Raw genomic sequence first — 21,046 nt, 5'->3', positions numbered from 1 at the left:
ACGTGACATGTTTCAAGTTGTTCAAGTTGTTTAGCATTGGAGGGCAACGTGGAGGGTAAAAACCGTAGAGGGAGGCCAAGACATGAATACACTAAGCAGATTCAAAAGGATGTAGGTTGCAGTAGGTACTGTGAGATGAAGAAGCTTGCGCAGGATAGAGTAGCGTGGAGAGCTGCATCAAACCAGTCTCAGGACTGAAGACCACAACAACAACATGGCAGAGAATGTTTTAGAAAGTCAATTGTTTTCCTTTGCAATAAACAGAAAGATTTTCATTGTAAGCTATCTAAGTTCAAAATTTTCGCATTACTAGTTCAGATTTAATATGCACTTCTATAATGTAGGAAAGTATTTCACAGTTGCAATACCCGCATCCGACTCATTGACCTTATACTTAGTCGCTGACCATAAATTCTAGCTCAGAGTGACACCAGTTTAAGTAACCTAATGTAGCGAAGACTGTTTGCCAGTGCTCTTTTTCACCGGAAAATATGCAATTCACTCATTGGGTTCCAATACTGCACTGTAACAGTAATTTCTGTGTGTATACAACGCATGCGGATTGTGGAATTTAGTGGTGCTCTCTTTTCCACTTCTGTATACAACATGCCTGACCTAAACGGGCCCTTTATCATTACAGGCCCTGGGCAGTGCAACATCATTCTGACAACAGTAATGTGCTTATACTGACAGCCTCACTGTTCGTTTTAGCTGATTTTGTAATCATTTAAATAGAACAACATGAACTTCCAGTGGGAGACATTTCGTCCCCCTTTTCCTTGTGTGAAATTTGTCAGTAAGATTTTTGCCTTCCAACCAGCGAAATGCGGCAGAGTACAGCCAGTGAACGATTCACAAACCACGATTTAGTGCCGTTAAGACGATTTCTTTAAACATTGTCGTAGCTGAAGGAATTTAGTTTCTTCTTAAATCGTCTTATGCAGCAACGTTCACAGATATCTCAAATAAGAAAAGCTCTTTATCCAGGTACGAAGGTTGTGAGACAAACTTCCCACAGTTTGAGTCAGGTCTATCTATTCGTCTTATAGCACTGCATAAGTATTTTGTCTAAGAGATATCACAAGTAGTGTTCCTGTAGCTGTGAGAATCATTGGTTGAAAACGAGTTTAACGCCAATGGGTACAGTACTGCTAAATATTCAAAATGATTATCAACCTGTCTGAGTTCATCCAGAAACTGAGGCGTATTTATAATACGTTAGGTAGACTGTGTATCCTTGTCTTCGTTGAGTGCGTGTTACAGACACGTATACAATACTATGAATACTTCGAACGCTGTAGCTATCGTTGCTCTCAAATCTAATTTTATTAGATGGGAGTATAGAAAGAAACAATCAGACTCATGGGTGTGGACAGAAACTAAAAGGCGGATGCGGGCACTGTGCAGATCTACGCTTTTTCTTCTTCCGATCTATACAAATAATGTCTACAAGTCAGCGTGTGCATTGCTTTCATAACGTTTCCCTCTTGTTTAATCTTCTAATGATGAAGTGGATCCACACCCATCTACTATCTTTGTTTGTTACTGCTTGGTGTTCAAAAAGCAATAAATTATGCTTGCCCCCACGAGATGTTAGAACGAGGGCGCAAAAAGGCTAACGAATTATAATCAAAATACACTGAGACGCCAATTTGTCCGTCGTCATGGTGTTAAGTCGGTAGAAATAGTTGGGTATTATTGCCTACATCACCGGCATCCCATTGCCGTCTTCTCTTTCGTTTGTGTGTTGCGCACGGTGCAAGAAATATTTGTGTTTTGCTTGCTTCTGTGACGGATTTCAGCCCACTGTATGCGAGCAATCTCACGAATAGACTGTCAATAATTGGAATTACGCAATAATACACTTAAAATATGTATTTTTGCATTATGCATCCTGATGAAAATAACTGTAAATAGATTGTATGCCTACTTGCTTATTTCTTGCGCTTCTCGATGCTTTTCTCAGAAAATAAAAGGAAAAATAAAGAGAGGGAGAGAGACAGAGAGAGGAAACAGAAATGTATTTCAAATATCAGCTCGGTGACGCCATGTTCGTCCGTGATGTAAAGCAAGGATAGTTGATAGGTAGTATCTCGTTGTACTAGCGATATGTATGGCTACAGGGGTCTTTCTTTTCTCTCTGCAAACAACCAGAACAGAATTCAGTATCAAAGAGGTAAGAAGACCTATGCAGTGCGACAATTAAACACTCAGTCTTTTTTGGTTATTTTGTTAAACCTTAACAATTGTCTGTAATGCAGTAAACATCTTTGATTACTGATTTTTTATTACTACCATTGTCATTGTTATTCGTCACCTCACAACAGATTTCCTATCACTCACTGCTGCCGATGCACGTTTCGAATGGATCAGGATGAATGGAATGTGGGATGTTTAGTCACGGAGAATATACACATCTCTCTCGGCGTCTTATGTTCAGGGTAATATGAAAATCTCAGTAAGAGCAGACGACAATGGGATGCCGGTGATACAGGCAATAATATCCAACTATTTCTGTCGACTTAACACCATGACGACAGACAAATTGGCGTCTCGGTGTATTTTGATTATAATTCGTTAGCCTTCTTGCGACCTCGTTCTAATACCTCGTGGGAGCAGGTATAATATTTTGCTTTTTGAACACCGAGCAGTAACACACAAAGATAGTAGATGGAAGGATACAAAGAAACAATCAGACTCATGGGTGTGGATCCAGTTCATCATTAGAAGACTGAACAAGAAGGAAACATTACGAAAGCAATGAATACGCTGATTAGTATACATTATTTGTATAGATCGGAAGATGAAAAAGCGCAGATCTGCACTATACTTTCTGTCTTAATGGGCATGATTTTTAGTTTCTTCTCTTCTGAATTTTCAAGTGAATTGATTATTACATGGCACAGAATAATTAGTTAACTGTGTTTCTTACAGCTTCCATTCGCACCAACATTTTTCTACATTCTCGTCTAATTCATGAAATTCTAGCTGTATGATCACAAGAGTGCACATAGATGCAATCGATTTCGAGGTGCATAGTGTTTGTTATCTTACTTTTTGTGACAGGTGGGCAAAGTTTATTTCCAAAAACTTTTTATTGTACTGAAATAATCTTTTGTGACAAAGTAACAAGGTAAGTGTTTTATTCGTATATATTTTGTGGGAAACTGTAATCGTTATGGAAGATTATACACCTGAATGTTTGACACAACTGGTAGCAGAAAACGCTGCATATTAACCAAACCACACGCCTCCTCTCCGTATCCTGCTATGACATGAGCATGGGATTCTCCTCACATACCGCTACAGAGCTTTTCCTAGCACAGCTGATAATTGGCAACACAGTCACAAACATTTGGCAACACTGTGACAGTGCAATCACGTATGGTACTGAATTGACTCGCTAAATTCGCTTGATATTCCCTTTCCATTTGAATGACTCGTGCTATATAATGCTCATGTAAACTAAGCCACTGAGACTGAAAATTCAGTTTTTTGGCTACAGAAATGCTGTTCTTCACATGTCAACTTTTATTATCTGTCACGATGTGTTATGAGGCTGAGCGACCAATACCATGATAAGAGTGGAGTGCTCGCAGCAGTGCGTCCGTAGCCCCGTGATACAGCCAGTATCTCGTGTCGCAACGGCTCAATGAATCGTCAGTTCTAACCGTATTAGGAGCCAGCGTGTGCGAGATTTTTTCTCTTGGTAGCTCGACCCAGTAAGTTGTGTTAATGGTCATAGATCTTGGCTTTCTGACTGTCAAGCTGCTTCACAATACAAGCGTCTCTGAAGAAATTCGAATCGACCGTCAACGATACGAATTTCAATCTTGTTCTTCACATAAGACTAACATGCCAGGGTGATAAGTATGAAGAGAATGAACCTGTTGATTACTGTAGGGTCTCTATGCTAAATTTCCATTGTAGCAGTTAGGAACTCTCTAGAGGCATTTACTAACAACGGCTCTAGCGACTTACTTTTTCTCTGGATAGCTTCAAATATGGGCAATTTTGTCGCCTTAAATCCAACTGAATATTTTAAATATCACTTCTGAACAGCGTTCACTTTTCCATTAATTAATGTATAGACCTCAAAACAAGCAATATGCCTGAGTAGCTGTGTAGCAGGTTCTGAAAGGTATTGACATTATGTTTTGCATCCATTTACCAGAGGGAATCAAAGAAAGGAACCAAGCACATTACACTGCATTTACTCTCTGTGCCTTGACTAACACATATGAATCCATGAAAAAAAATAAATTATTTGAAGAACCTCTTGTGAAAGGAAGAAGAACAGGATATGACACTTTAATTATAGCGCACTGGATCACAATGAAATTAAATCTGTGCCACATTGATGTATTGCATACTAGTGTCATAAAATACTCACCAAATAATAACGGTTTTGTGGCTCCGTTGCAGTACAGTGTGAAACACAAATCGTAGACAGATTTTATGGGTCACCACTCAACAGCATTAAAGCATTTCACATCGTCGAGAGTGAGGAGTGGAGCAGACGTTGCCGGCAGAAGGCAGCGCAGTGCCCCAGCCCCCGCCGGTAGGCAGCAAACGGGTCACAGAGAACTCAGACGCATGCGGTGTTCAGAGGCGGATGGTCGGCCAAGAAATCTCTCGCTAAAATATAGTTGAACCAAACTGTTATTAACAATGTGACAAAAAGCGAAATATTTTGTAGATTCGCTTGAAATACACACACTGCTTCAGCACCGAGAGGAAAGGGGTGTTAAAAATTATGCCGACGTGTGCTGTCGGTTGCCAGATGTAGTAGCTAGTTCTGCGTTTTACCTCAAGACTACAGTCGCAGTGGAAAACGACGCGGTCAGACTGCACTCAAGACTTCCTCCAGGAAGTGACGGAGTCTACAATGTAGACAGATCGAGCATATTGCCAGACATAGAATTCTGATGGCACCACGATGGTATTGTCCACCTTACGAACAATTTTTTTGTTTAAGACTGTATTTACAACACATATTGCACGCTGAACGCCCAGAAAAATTAACAAAACAAAATTATTTTATGTGAGCAACGTTAGCTACAGCGTTCGAAGTATTCATAGTATTGTATACGTGTGTGTAACACGCACTAAACGAAGACAAGGATACACAGTCTACCTACCGTATTATAAATACGCCTCAGTTTCTGGATGAACTCAGACAGGTTGATAATCATTTTGAATATTTAGCAGTAATGTACCCATTGGCGTTAAACTCGTTTTCAACCAATGATTCCCACAGCTACAGGAACACTACTTGTGATACCTCTTAGGCAAAATACTTATGCAGTGCTATAAGACGAAAAGATAGACCTGACTCAAACTGTGGGAAGTTTGTCTCACAATCTTCGTACCTGGAAAAAGAGCTTTTCCTATTTGAGATATCTGTGAACGTTGCTGCATAAGACGATTTAAGAAGAAACTAAATTCCTTCAGCTACGACAATGTTTAAAGAAATCGTCTTAACGGCACTAAATCGTGGTTTGTGAATCGTTTACTGGCTGTACTCTGCCGCATTTCGCTGGTTGGAAGGCAAAAATCTTACTGACAAATTTCACACAAGGAAAAGGGGGACGAAATGTCTCCCACTGGAAGGTCATGTTGTTCTATTTAAATGATTACAAAATCAGCTAAAACGAACAGTGAGGCTGTCAGTATAAGCACATTACTGTTGTCAGAATGATGTTGCACTGCCCAGGGCCTGTAATGATAAAGGGCCCGTTTAGGTCAGGCATGTTGTATACAGAAGTGGAAGAGAGAGCACCACTAAATTCCACAATCCGCATGCGTTGTATACACACAGAAATTACTGTTACAGTGTAGTATTGGAACCCAATGAGTGAATTGCATATTTTCCGGTGAAAAAGAGCACTGGCAAACAGTCTTCGCCTCATTAGGTTACTTAAACTGGTGTCACTCTGAGCTAGAATTTATGGTCAGCGACTAAGTATAAGGTCAATGAGTCGGATGCGGGTTTTGCAACTGTGAAATACTTTCCTACATTATAGAAGTGCATATTAAATCTGAACTAGTAATGCGAAAATTTTGAACTTAGATAGCTTACAATGAAAATCTTTCTGTTTATTGCAAAGGAAAACAATTGATTTTCTAAAACATTCTCTGCCATGTTGTTGTTGTGGTCTTCAGTCCTGAGACTGGTTTGATGCAGCTCTCCACGCTACTCTATCCTGCGCAAGCTTCTTCATCTCACAGTACCTACTGCAACTTACATCCTTTTGAATCAGCTTAGTGTATTCATCTCTTGGCCTCCCTCTACGGTTTTTACCCTCCACGTTGCCCTCCAATGCTAAACAACTTGAACAACTTGAAAAATGTCACGTCGACCAAATTTTGTGGAAGGACTGGCAGCGACGTATAACGGAAGGCAGTAAGATCACTTGGCTTTTGGTTTGGCAGTATTCGACAGCCTATTCTAGGCGCAAGTAAATTAATAAAGGCAGCGCATTTTTGCTATCAAGTAACGTCCTCATCAATTACTTCAGTTGTAATGTAATCTGCGAGTAATTGCTGATGTTTGATATTAACATGAAAAGGACTCCGTAGACAGGGAAAGAACCACTTCTTGGGCAACTACTTCTATAATGACCGAAAGGCATTAAATGATCTTCAAACACATGAGTTCCAGCAACGGTATGAAGAAAATTGTAGTAACAATGACGGTAATAGCCGGCCGGAGTGGCCGCGCGGTTAAGGGCGCTACAGTCTGGAAACGCACGACCGCTACGGTCGCAGGTTCGAATCCTGCCTCGGGCATGGATGTGTGTGATGTCCTTAGGTTAGTTAGTTTTAAGTAGTTCTAAGTTCTAGAGGACTTATAACCACAGCAGTTGAGTCCCATAGTGCTCAGAGCCATTTGAACCATTATTTGAATGACGGTAATAATCCAATTATTCGGTAACTTCATACTTCACAGTGGATTTTCTAGAACCAAGAAATACGCTGAATTAGTGAATACTTCAAAATGGCTTTACATCGAGGCTATGATGCCTAGAAGAGTCTTTACATCCTGCTGACATGAGAATAGCATAATCTCCACGTCAGAAGATTGCTTCTACTTAACCATTTAATAGACTCGCATGTTTTCCACCATGACTAATTTTGTAAGCTAAGCACATCATCCGTTACAGCACACTCCTGGGGCTGGGAAATGTGGCCACAATGGTCTGGTGGAACGAACTATCACAGGTGCATTGCGTGGGTTCAGGCATTTACTTTTAAGAGGCACAAACAGATTTACTTTACCTCTGGTAACCTCAAGAGAAAGACGTTATAATCCAGAATCCGCATGAAACATCACGTTCCCTCATAACCAATTGGGCAGTGCCGGTTTACGTTGGGAAATGACATAGGCGGAAGTAATGGTAAACAGAAATACTGTCTCCAGTAAACTTACTTACATTAGAAAATTTTATTTTATTTTATGAAACGATAGCCATTTAAAGGAACAGGGCTCTTATTTTTCTTGTACTTGATTGAACTAGAGACATTGAAAAATTTAGTGCTGGACTGTGATTCGAATTCGTATCTCATCTTTCGAGCATCTGAATCTCTCGGAACATTATAGTTCAATCATTTCGTTCCTTTTCCCAAGACTGCTGCCATCTCTAGGTCTCCTCCAAAGGTAAGTATGTGGGTCCGAATCCTGATCCAGTACAAAAATATTCATAATTTCATTTCAAGCCCTATCACGTGCATACCAGTCTGCTAGTGAAAATTAACGTGCTTTTTTAATGTCTGTTCATGTGTTGCCAACAATCGCAATAGGTGTCGTTATTTCTAGTCAAACACGCACACATCTTACTGTTGGTGAGTAAGCAAGTGTTACTTAAGCTATGTTCGTGGATGATAAAGAAGGTCGGTAGGTTTGCGGTTCGATTGTCGCTTAGGCACCAAAATTTGTATCCTTATTTTAGATTCAAACATCTAGCAGCTGGTAAGAAAAACCGATACGTAACATTTGATTTTACTTAGTTAACAATCCGATTGCGTGCTGGGTTCGTATCGCCGTCACAGAACTTCACATCATGCACTTCCTCTTTAAATGCATAAACACTTTGTTCCTTCTGAATGGAGGTATATCACACATCTTTCGTGGTTAGTTAACAGGAACGAAAGGGTCTTTACAGGAGTCCCGGTTTATTACAAAACTGTCGTTTTTTTTTCAAGTTTAAGTTTAGATTTGGTTACTGATATTGGAGAAAATTTTCTAATTCGTGCCTATTCATGACTAGTCAGCAATATGATATGATTAGAGTAGATTAGATTAATACTTGTTCCACAGATCATGAATACGACATTTCGTAACGATGTAGAACGTGTCATTTTAATGAAAGATTTTTTTACATACCATGATTCAGTTTCTTTGCAACAATTTTTTACTCTCTCTCTCCCACTCATTCTTTTTTATTTTTATCTCTCTCTCTTACTCTCACTCTCTTTCTCTCTCTCTCTCTCTCTCTCTCTCTCTCTCTCTCTCTCTCTCTCTCTCTCTCTCCTTCACACACACACACACACACACACACATACACAAACACACACACACACACGCGCACACAATCTTTTTTATTTTCATTTGCTTGTTGTGCTCGACTATCGGCGAGGCACGAAAAAGTTCGTCAGTGAATTTCTTAGTTTTGAGTACACTTAGAACTATGAGAGTTACTGATTTATAAAGCTTAGTTTGCAGTCAGTTCTGAGTATTATTAGTAACTACGCTCCAGTCCCTAAACCCAGTCCCACAAATGTGAATCAGACGGATTACGTATTCCAGGCCGTAGCAGCCGCTTCTTTGAGACGTCAGCTCTGGTCACTTCCCAGCCCACTGTAGGATCACATCGGTTCGTATTCTTCCTGCTGGTAATGTAACTGAGATTTGGCAACAAGGCAAGGTATATTTGGCAACTCTGTGATCGACGAGTTACTTCCTGGTGTGCACGGAATTAAGCCTCAAAGTTCACTTGATTTTTCCTGTCATTTCCATTGAATAATCTGAGTTATTATTATCGCTTGAGTTGTAACAAAAGATTGTAAATTTACGGTTTTCAGCCCAGGAAAGTCGTTGCACGTGAAAATCGCATCTAATCTCGTCCTTTGAATAGCGGTTTACGAGTTCTAGCCACAACTGGTGTCGTAAGAGGAGTCCTAGACGCATGCCTCTTTCATTTCTCTGTGGAAACGTGCTAACCTGAGAGATGGGGTCTGTTATGGTTTGCGGTTCCAGTCTTGCTGACTGTAACGTTTTTATCCCTTCTGTGAAAGAGATACAAGCAGTCGGATGACACATCGATAAGGAAATCGCAAGAAAATACTTTCGGCTCATAGTGCAATGGTGAAAAACTTACAATGCTGCACAACAGGTAACGCCTCTTTCCGCTGCTGACTAACAAATTTTGGGTTTCTAGGAATACATAACTTTATTTATGAAATGCCACATTTGCGCCGGCCGGAGTGGCCGTGCGGTTCTAGACACTACAATCTGGAGCCGATCAACTGCTACGGTCGCAAATTTTAATCCTGCCTCGGGCATGGATGTGTGTGATGTCCTTAGGTTAGTTAGAGTATGAAACAGCATACCAATGAAACAAAGACCCAATCGAAATCTAAGTGATTAGTATTTTACTAATTCGTGCCGATAGAGGCACGCTTGTGCACAGATACTCAGTTTTATTGGAACAGACTTTCGTCGTAAGGTTATCGTGGGTAGTTTTATTTCATTTCTCATAATACAGTGCACAATTTTCGTACAGTTTCTTTTAGTGTTGTTAAAACATTAGTTATCATGAGAGGGAAATTAATCATCAGCGATATATGCGAATTCTCTGATGTTACCTATAAAAGTCTGACAATGGACATGCAGTTTATTGATTACATGCATGTAGAAAACTTGTTCTTAGTTAAAACTGTCAAGCAAGGTTTTATGAAGAATAAAATGCCACTGCCACACGACAGATAATGTAGAAAATACTTTTCTGACGTATTTTGGCACGATGCGCTCTCCCCGTACATAATACAAAAGTTTCGAGATGCATCTGCAGCCTGGCCATCTATTAATCCTGAAAAGAACAAAATGCCACAGAAGTTAGCCCTTTTTCCACATGCGACTATATTGGGTTAAGAAGTGAAGGGAATTATATTCAAAGTTCCATTAGTACGATAACTTTAGCAGACAGCAGTATGGCGTTTTAAAAACGTAGCAGTGAATGTACCCAAACCCGTGACGTCTTATCAACAGTGCGCGACGCGTACCGTTACGCTACTAGCTGACACATGACTGCAACACCTCCAGAACTGAACAACTCCCCCAGAACTTGCGCATTGCACAGTGCTGTGAGATAATGCATATGGCCGGATCTAGACTTCGGAGAGAGAGACGGTTAAACAGCTTTTCTTTTGCACTGCACGACGTTTTTAACAAACAGATGGCGCAATAGAGTAGCTCAAGTCGAAAGGAACACTTCCTGTTTAAATTTCTGCATCCTACACTGTTGGCAGTTCTGTGTGGGTGTCAGTCACGTGATTTTATTTCGGTGATTACAAAATAGAGTCGAATGTATGCACTGGGTAGCCGAGGCAGCTAGTTCATGGCGATTCGGTCAACCAAGTAAATGAATGTACTGAACACGCTGCAAACCACTACAGGGAGTCTGTGTGTCAGAATCCTTATCCAGTGTGTCGCAACATTTGTTATGATAGGAAAATGAGTGACAGCGAAGCGAATTTGGTGGTCTCTTGGATTGATGATAGTTTCATATACTTATGGTCTGGGTTCGATTCCAACCTCAGCTGATGATTTTTGATAAGGAGAGACAGATTCTGTTCCCTTCGGGCTACGCCAAGTGAAGAAGGTATAATATCATTGTGGTCTGACATTCATGTTAAAAATGATATTCCTTCTCTACCAAGTAGACGTTAGGTTGAACCACAATAAAGTCAGGAGCCGCGACACGTAGAAACTCTATCAACAGTAACCTTTCTTATACTAGTTATTTATTTCTAGTGACGAACAAACGCTATGTAGGGTCACAGGACACTTATTCCATCTTTTATTTGAGCTTCTGTATGTCGATAAAATTGGTTCTGATCTGAGAATGCAACTCAGACCGCCCTTAACGCGGAATTTGATCCCTTCGTGACCATACAGCTCGACTGCAATTTGTTGTTTGTTCAAAACTCCAGATTCCTCAACATATCCACATATTGCGCGTGAAAGGGTTCGAATCCTGGCCCGGCACTAAAGCTTTCATTATGTATTATCAAGATCTAGCATGAGAACTCCTATCTGCTGGTGGGTAATAATGTTGATTTTTAATGTATTTTCTTTAGTTGTCACTAACGGTATCTGACGTTTTTAAGTCCCAGTGAGACACAGAACTGTTAGCGGAATCATTGTAAATTCAAGGATGTTATTCCGAGCTGCTGGTGGAGAAAAATTCGGTAGCTGACGTCTCTTTGTGTGCAGTCAACAACGATATGTGTGGGGCTCGATTCCCAGTCAGCACTGAACTCCTCGTCATATTATTTCTAGTTCAAACATGCTCACATGACGCTGCTGGTGTAACAAACCCATTTTTAATGTTCATTTTCTCTAGAATATAACAGCGATAGGTGCCAGGTTGGAGTCCTGGGAAAGAAAAAAATTATGTTTCGCCTAGTCATTTCAGTTAAAACATCTAGCTACAGCCGAGAAAATGCGATATGTCACAGTTGATTGTGCTTCGATGACAATCCAATTAGGTTCTGGGTTCGAATCCCTGTCCAACACAAAGCTTTACCTCACGGCATTTCAAGTAAGTTACTTGTGAAGAAGCAATATTTAACATCTCTCGTAGTTCGTTAACAAGGACAGTAGATGTTGGGTAGGAATTCGCGTCCGTTAACAATGTTTACGTTATGTAATTTAAAGTTGATATTTGCTAATGATACTGTCTAAAATCGAGGCATATCACTCTCTGTATGCCTAGTCAGGAATGACTGTTAGTTTCCGTCAGTCACGAAGACTTTGCTTAGTCTGCATGGCCTGGGTTTGAATTCATATGCAGAACGAGACTGTTCGTCGTGTTGTTTGAAGTTCATACATATTCTCAACTAGCTGCTCGTGAGTAACTTAAATTTTTTATGTCATTTTGTGTTAACTAATAAGTACTGTATGTTTTTTTGAAGAGGAAATCACGAATACGACGAACTTACTACGTGAATTACCTATCTGATGTAATAATGAGAGTGGTAACATTTCATGTATGTCATTTATTGTAATAAATGTGATCTTACAAGCCTGAAGAACTGTCTTATCTGTGATAAGATGTTCCCTGATACTTGTAATACCTTGGTATTAGTTTACATCTTGAGTTATTGCGATACAGAGCAGTGTTTTCTAGTGGTGACTTGTTGGAACCATTTTGAATAGTCAAAAAACTGTACCGAGGGGCGATTAGAGGACCTGCTAGACAGCTGCGCTATGTGGGTTGCATTCGAATCAGGCGAAATGCAATTCAGGTCGTTCGGATTCTTTTGAGCACGACTGTACAATCAATGAATGTCGCCTTTGATGGTTGGCCTTCCTTTTGTGTCGGAATTTGATTCATACTTTCAGAACGAAGTCTCGTTCTTTCATCCGATCACTGTGCTTCAGTCCGTTTTCTAATTTACCTCTGACCATGAGACTAGACGCTCGCAGGGTGGACAAGACATTAGTAATAAGTCGCTAAAAGATGATAAGGTAAACTAGCCAAGGCAGCCAACCCCACAGAGCTGATTTTGAAGAAGTTCAGTTCCAACCGAGATGCAGCTTCAAATCACACCACAAGGCGGAAACATCAAATACTTAACCGTTGCGCTGGATGAAAAACATAGGTACAAGGAAGTCCCGAACAGTTGGCTGATCAACCTCTCCTACGTTAAATCAAGCTTAGCTTGGAAGTATAACCCACCAAACTACACGCAGAAAGATTTGCACCTGTAAGACGCATAAACTTTGTTGCTCACAGTAACTAAGAAAGCAAATGTCACATTGAACTAAAATTTACGCATCCCCATGGTGCCCAATAATTTAAAACACAATCAAAATTCTAATGCAGATACCACACTGAAGCTATTATGTTTTCATATGAGCGACACGCACCTCAAATTGCCTGGCCAGTCACAGGGACAGGAATCAACGACAACAGGAAGCTGAACGGAGTCCAATATAGAAGGAGCAAGACCCACCTTCCACTTCAACGTGTACCATATTAGAGGGTGAAATAACATTATAGCTGATACCTTGAGCAGAATGTTCGAAGAGGAGGAGGATGGTTCTTCTCTCCACAATGTTGAGGTGATGAAGGTTTTGTTGATTCAGTTCTTACTAATGTTCCGGTATTGTTTGCGCAACAACAGAAGCAGGACCCCAAGTTGGGCTCCATTAAGGAGCAGCTAAGATCCGGTCGGCAGGTTCCGGGGTACGTATTGCGGATGGACATTCTCTGCTGTCACGGGAGCTGGGATGAAAAAGCTTAAAATCTGTTAACCTGCTGTTCTTATCCCAGGTGTTTTCAAATACTATCATAATTATTTCGTGCAGGATGATCGGGGAGTGGGGGGTATCTCAACCCACTCAGGAGATTCCTGAGTACCTAACCTGGCTCGCCCTGTAGTGTGATGTTAGAAAAAATGGTTAGTCGTTGTGGAGAATGCATGATGGCTGAGACGAATTCCGATGGTCGTAGGGGGTTGCTTCATTACACTCGGACAGAGGTCCCGAGGGAGCGTCTCTTTATTGATTACGGCGGTCCTCTTCTGTGGACCTAAGATAGTTCAAAAATGGTTCAAATGGCACTGAGCACTATGGGACTTAACTTCTGAGGTCATCAGTCCCCTAGAACTTAGAACAACTTAAACCTAACTAGCCTAAGGTCATCACACACATCCATGCCCGATGCAGGATTCGAACCTGCCACCGTAGCGGTCACGCGGTTCCAAACTGAAGTGCCTAGAACCGCACGGTCACACCGGCCGGCACTTAAGATAGATAGCGCTGTATATTTACAGTGGTTGATGGGTGTGGTCCGTTCCGCTGGTTGCTCCCCAGTAGCGATATCACTGCCGGAGAAAGTATTAAGAATTTGAGAAAGACTTTCTATTGCTTCGGTCCTCAAAAGGGCATTGTTAGCGATAACGTGCCTTGTTTTTCTTCGAGAGAGTTTCGGAACTTCTATTTACAATCAGGAGTTAAACACGTTACCACGACGCCTTTATACCCCCACTTATTATAGGAGAAAATCTGAGTAGCCGTTTTAGGATGTCTGCAGACGATGTTGTCGTCATCATTACATCAAAACAAATTGCAAAGGATTTAGAAAAGCTATTTGCATAGCTCGAAAACTGGCAATTGACCCTAAATAATGAAAAGTGTGAGGTCATCCAAATGAGTGGTAAAACGAATCCGTTAAACTTCGTTTGCACGATAAATCAGCCCATTCTAAAGAGCGTTATTTCAACCAAATTACGAACAACTTAAACTGGAAACAACACATACAAATGTTTGGGGAATGCAAAACAAAGACTGCGTTTTATTGAAAGAACACTTAGAAAATATAACAGATCTACTAAAGAGACTGCCTACACTACGCTTGTCTGCCCTCTTTTGGAGTACTGCTGCACAGCCTTGGAACCTTAACAGATATGATTAACGGAGTACGTCTATAAAGTTCAAAGAAGAGCAGCACGTGTTGTATTATCGCAAAATAGGGGAGACGGTGTCACGGACGTAATAGAGGATCTGGGGTAGACATGATTAAAACCAAGGTGATTTTCGTTGCGCAGAATCTTCTCACGAAATTTCGATCACCAACTTCCTCCTCCGGATGCGAAAATATTTTGTTGACGCCGACCTACGTAGGGAGAAACTATCACCATAATAAAATAAGGGAAATCACAGTTCGCACGGAAAGATATAGGTGTTCGTTTTTCCTGCGTGCTGATCGAGATTGGAATAACAGAGAGTTATTGTGAATGTGGTTTGATGAACCCTCGCCACTCACTTTAGTGTGATATACGAAGACAGTAACTAGTTCTCGAAAGAACAGTTACTGTTGATGACCCTGCAGCTTTTCCCTGGAATAAATGATGACTAACTGACAACCTCAGCTGCCGACAAGTGTTGTTGTTATACCTCGATGTGGACAGCTGAAAGTGTGTGCCCCGACCGGGACTCGAACCCGGGATGTCCTGCTTACGTGGCAGACGCTCTATCCACCTTCTTTTTTTTTTATTTCATTTTGTTCGTAGTTGATCGTTGTGTTTGGTCGTTGCGGACGTCACAAGACATCCGTTCAAGTTGATCGTTGATTCCTTGACTCAGTTTTTTTATTACAGAGAGCACGCAGCCCTCTGACCGAACACGCTGAGCTACCGTGCCGGCATACCTGAGCCACCGAGGACACAGATTAACAGCGCGACTGCAAGGACTTATCCCTTGCACGCTTCCCGTGAGACTCAGATGGATACAGCGTCTGCCATGCAAGCAGGAGATCCCAGGTTCGAGTCCCGGTTGGGGCACACATTTTCAGCTGTCCACATCGAGGTATAACAACAACACCTGTCGGCAGCTGAGGTTGTCAGTTAGTAATCATTTACTTTAGTGTGATTTGCGGAGTATCCATGTAGATATAGAACCTTCATTTTCGAAGAGGGTTAATCATAAGCTAAAGTCCTCTTTGACTGTCTGAGCTTCAATTTAGATCGGATCTTCCTTTACCATGGCTGAGCCTAGCCCTTAATACCACCAGACACGAGGCGCATACAGTTATACCTGCTTCTCTCATGTTTAAATATTATGGGAACATCACCTCAGAGAATGAGTGTAGAAAGAATATCACATAAAGCCAGCGAAGAGGAAGAAGGGATGTAGAAGACCCAGAACAAAGCGCCAGCGAAAGGTGGAAACGGAAAGGCACTAACGCTAAGCATCGAACAGCAGATGAAGAAGAATGCTGTAAGTAAAATAGTAATATCTGCACTAATATGCACCACAAATTGGTGATGTATACTCACTTATTGCAGTAAGGATGTCTATTATTTTTAATAGTGGTGCACAGTGAGACGGTACTTCTAGTTATTATTCTGAGGACCATTTTATGCGGTTTAAAAATTGCGACAATGTTTTTTGTGCCGTTGATACCCAAAAAGTAATCCTACAGCTAACAACTGAGTGTACGTAGGAACAGCGTGTCATCACAGGACAATGGCGGCTACAAACTAATGATAAACTGTAACAGCAAAAAATGCTGACGATATTATGTTTACCACTGTCTTTGTAAGTCCACTTTCACATTAAATGACTTAATATTCATCTGTAAAAGCTTTATGTTTGTTACACAATCTATAGATTTATCATATACCTGTATGCTTTGTTCAACAGTGTTGTTTCCCCTCTTTGTTCAAAATGGTTCAAATGGCTCTGAGCACTATGGGACTTATCGTCTGAGGTCATCAGTCCCCTAGACTTAGAACTACTTAAACCTAACTAACCTAAGGACATCACACACATCCATGCCCGAGGGCGGATTCGGAACTGCGACCGTAGCGGTCTCGCAGTTCCAGACTGTAGCGCCTAGAACCGCTCGGCCACACCGGCCGGCCCCCTCTTTGTGCTGAAGTGCATACTGTTTTTTTCTTTAGGTTCGATGTCAATTTATTACGTATTGCCTAATCACTGATATCCTTTGCTTTCTCTAATAGAAGCTGTGTCACTTTATTGGTGACTGTGATGTCAGTTCCTGGATGGAGCCAGTTTTTAAGTGGAGCCAGGTTCGATGTCCTCAGCATGCTAGTTGTGGGACGGTACTGGAGGAGATAACGGTCATGACCGGTGGCGCCATCAACCAGAGGGAACTTTTTTTTTCCTTTTTTGTTGTGGTTTTAGGGCGCAAAACAGCTACGGTAATTAGCACCCGGTCTGCGGCTTAGGGAAAGGTAAAAAAAATTAATTCAAATTGGAAATCAGCAGCAATGAGAGGGAATCTCAAAAAGTGGGGAAATTAAAAAACAGAAGGAAAGCTTAGAAAACCACTATAGAAGGGGGGGGGGGTGTTTTCCCCAAAAATAGCTTCAAATGACCGACGTCATCTCACTCACTGGCGCTAATAACCTCGAGGACGCGATCGGCTGAGCGCGTGTCATGTGCTAAAATGGAAGATATATCAGGCGACAGCTGTAGACGGGCGCGTAACGGAGTAAAATAGGGGCACTCAAGTGGAAGGTGTCTCACCGTCCACAGTTGAGAGCAATGGGGACAAAGCGGGGGATGAGCGCCACTTAAAAAACGTCGATGGCTAAAAAGACAGTGCCCTATCCGGAGTCTAGTTAAAATTACCTCCTCCCGACGAGTTCGGGAGGAAGAGGTCCAAGCACAACCTGAGGGAACGTTAGCTGTCTTTCCGGGTCTCATGCACAGCATTGTGGTTTAGATCGGCAGATCATAAGGAGCACAACCAGGGTGCTTTTTGCAGTTAACGATAGATTGCACCCTGGTGGCCCTTTGTTTGCAGCGGTGCAACGTGTTATGTGCAATCTGTATTAAATGAAGCCTCTTGTGAATATCTTTCTAAGGGAAATTGCGACAAATTAAAACACCTACAGCCGTTCTTATGATTTGATTTGATTTTGTTGCAACCAGTTCCAACGCTTCAATGCGTCGTCTTCAAGCCGTTGTTGATATGATCCCCATTTATCAGTTGCCAGCGTTACTGGATATGCAGATAATGTGTGAGCACTCCAAGCATCAACTGCTAACTTCTAAGGGAAAGTCCACGAGTCTTGAGTAACAGCCGGTTTGGTGTTTACCGCACATGGAGTGTGTGACAATATGTATTATACGTCAGCGCAGACGTATTTGTGTCACTACAAGCTGTGAGCGTAATTAGGCAAATTAAATAAAAGTTAATCGAGTCTGTGAAGCATTTGTTTATTCAGTGGCTTTAAGAACTGATTGTGTACTGAATTGTAGTGACTGAGCGAGTGGTTCACTCATGTGTTAAGATTCTGTTCTGTATTGCCTTATGTGAAGGAATTATTTATTGCATAACCAATTAGATAAAATTTTATTTAGACGCAAGTGTGAGGAGTTTGCATTGTTGGTAGCTGATGTGATAGTGGTTTGGTATTGACACTAATAGTAGTGCAAGGTGTTGTTATGTAAGTGTTATCTGGATTCTTAAGTTTTTCACTGTTCCTTAACTTCTTCTTTTTTCCCAGTACCACTTATGCCGCTCTTTCAATGCATTCCTTAATACTTTGCCACTTTATTCCAGAAAGAACCCTTAAAGACATCTTCAGGATGCGTTTGCCTTCTTGGCCTAAGTGTCTTCTTCTTAGCCAACACTGTAACTGCTTCGTTGAGTAATTGGGGCTAGAACAGATATCACACCCGTGGTGTACGTATCCATACTGAACCTGGTTACATATTATGTCTTTTGAGATTAAGCTGTCTATTACAGATATATAACCCCAAGTACTCCATGTAATCGTATGTAGCTCCTTTTTTCTGGGAAGAAATATTAGTGATCTTGTGTTTGTTGGAGGTTGTACACTAACTTCCTCACCATTTTTGTTGATGTGTACTTCTCCAAATGTACGCACAACTCCTGAGATAGGTATTTCGCTGACTCTAGCATTTAAATCTTCACAAATGGGAACCTCATGTCTCTTATTTATGTTATTAAGGACCATTTGCAGTTCGTCATAGGACAGTTTTGTTCGTGTTTTCTTCCCTTGTTAAAGTTGATTATACACCTATAGTGACTAAATATCCTCCATCAGTTTAAAATGTACATGCCACTAGTCTTTCATTAATCAAGGAATATTCTAATTTTTTTGTTTCCATTTGTTAATAATAGGACTGCAACTTCACAAGTTGCTCGACTGTTTCGAGGTACTCCACTGCATAATAATCAAGATCTATTATGCCTTTTAACTTGTGCTTTCTCTTATGATATCACGACGAAGTATTTACTTCTTGCCGGCCGGAGTGGCCGATCGATTCTGGGGGCTACAGTCTGGAATCGCGCTACCGTTACGGTCGCAGGTTCGAATCCTGCCTCGGGCATGGATGTGTGTGATGTCCTTAGGTTAGTTAGGTTTAAGTAGTTCTAAGTTCTAGAGGAATGATGACCTCAGAAATTAAGTCCCATAGTGCTCAGAGCCATTTGAATCATTTTTTTTGTTTACTTCTTAATTTAGATCTAATTCTATTTGTTCCTTTCCCATCCCCTTTACGTTCCATGCAGCTATATTTCTTCTGTCTGCGATACCTAATCGTTTGTCATTCACTTGTCTAAATCGTTTGCATGATGCATACTTTTTCATCGGATGCTATGTATTGTGGAGAGAACCAGCCGCCGTTGGGACGCTATATAACATTCTTTTCTGACATCCTCTTCAATAAGGAATGTAAATAAAAGTCAAACCCAGGCTTCGAAACAGAATACCGTCGGGTCGAAAAAGCAAGCGTTTCCCAAGAGAGGCCGACAGTAAAGAAAACGGACGATGTCTGATACAACAAATTGGAAGAAACCTCACAGGTAGATAAGGGCCCATGTGGCTCCCACATACATACTCCCGGGAAGGCAGGCCCCTAGTTCAGTAATAGATTTATTCATAATCACGTAACAAGAGCCAGTAGGGACTTACATTTGCCAAGGGAAAATAAATGGAAGTCTCAAAACAGAGTTTTCTACAGAGAATAGAATTGTATAATGTAATGACCAAGGAAATGAAAGAGGTTAATAAAATATATCTGTTCAAAAAGGCAGTTAAAACATTATTTCTACTTAATGCAGTTATTAAGACACTGAACTCATTTTCGAGAGCCATTCTGATTTAGTTTTCCCGTGGCTTTCCAAAATCTCTTTAGGCAAATGCTGGGATAGTTCCTTCATGAAGGCCACGACAACCACCTGTTCTATCCTCATAAAGCGTACTTAAGTATTCTGTATACATTTTGAGCTATTGATTTTCATCGTATTGTCATGTTAATTCCTGTATCACTGGGAGATGATCATTGGATGAATAAAACTATATAAATAAGTAAGAAGTGAGTCAGCTCTCGAATTTGCTTTATAACACATTACGCCCTCTTATGAAGAGCTTGTCATATTACGTCTAATTTTTGTGCCTCTAGGTCGGTTGGTGCTTGAGTTAGACAGTACGAAGGAATTTTAGTTTTGTACAGAGTTTGTAATTCAGGAGGAGAGCGCATTTGGCATGCCATTTTATTATTCAAGACAATTGGACCATAACCCACTAGGTGAGTGGTAAACGACATCAAGAAGAACGTTTTTTTTTTTTTTTTTTTTTTCAGCCAACAAGCCCGATATCTGGTAATTGCGAAGAGTGACGAATTACGTGGTGCGACGAACTGAGTAGTACGAATGTTAAGACCAGGCTGCCGCGAGGTCTGGGGTAAGTACAGGTAATTAATGTGCTCAAACAGCACACACCGAGCGGTGCGTGCGGGTCACTTTATAGCAGAAGCAAACGTTCCGACGACTGTAGAGATATCCTTTCTCAGTAGAGATATGTACTAAATTTACCATACGGCTTTTATTTTACGTGATATTACGTGACGTGCTCTTGTGCAAGCTCACACAGAATGTTTATGTCAAACATGAGTATCTCGCGTACTCTCTAACTCTGCTCGTTTGTTATGATCACAATGCCTGCGGAGGGTTGACCTTTAACCTTCCTTTCTCCTTCAGAGTTTTTCCTGACCTGAAGTTCACTTCACGGGTCAGTACAGGTGCTGTTTCCCATTCCTCTTAAAAAGAAAGATGTAATTAAAACAGTGTCTCTGGCACGGCGTGAGTGCGTCGATGTAAGGCGACACTGCCGTCTGACGCAACCTGTTCCTAACCTTTACCTTTTCATTTGAGTTTGGTTAACTGCGAATAAAGTAAATATTTTTGCGACCGTTGACTGTAGTGTTTTAGTCAAGTAGATTGGTTATCGGACGCACGCCATACGCTGTACAACT

Source organism: Schistocerca nitens, chromosome 5, assembly GCF_023898315.1.
Source record: "Schistocerca nitens isolate TAMUIC-IGC-003100 chromosome 5, iqSchNite1.1, whole genome shotgun sequence".
In the NCBI taxonomy this organism is placed as follows: Eukaryota; Metazoa; Arthropoda; class Insecta; order Orthoptera; family Acrididae; genus Schistocerca; species Schistocerca nitens.
Note: the sequence above shows the minus strand (reverse complement) of the source record.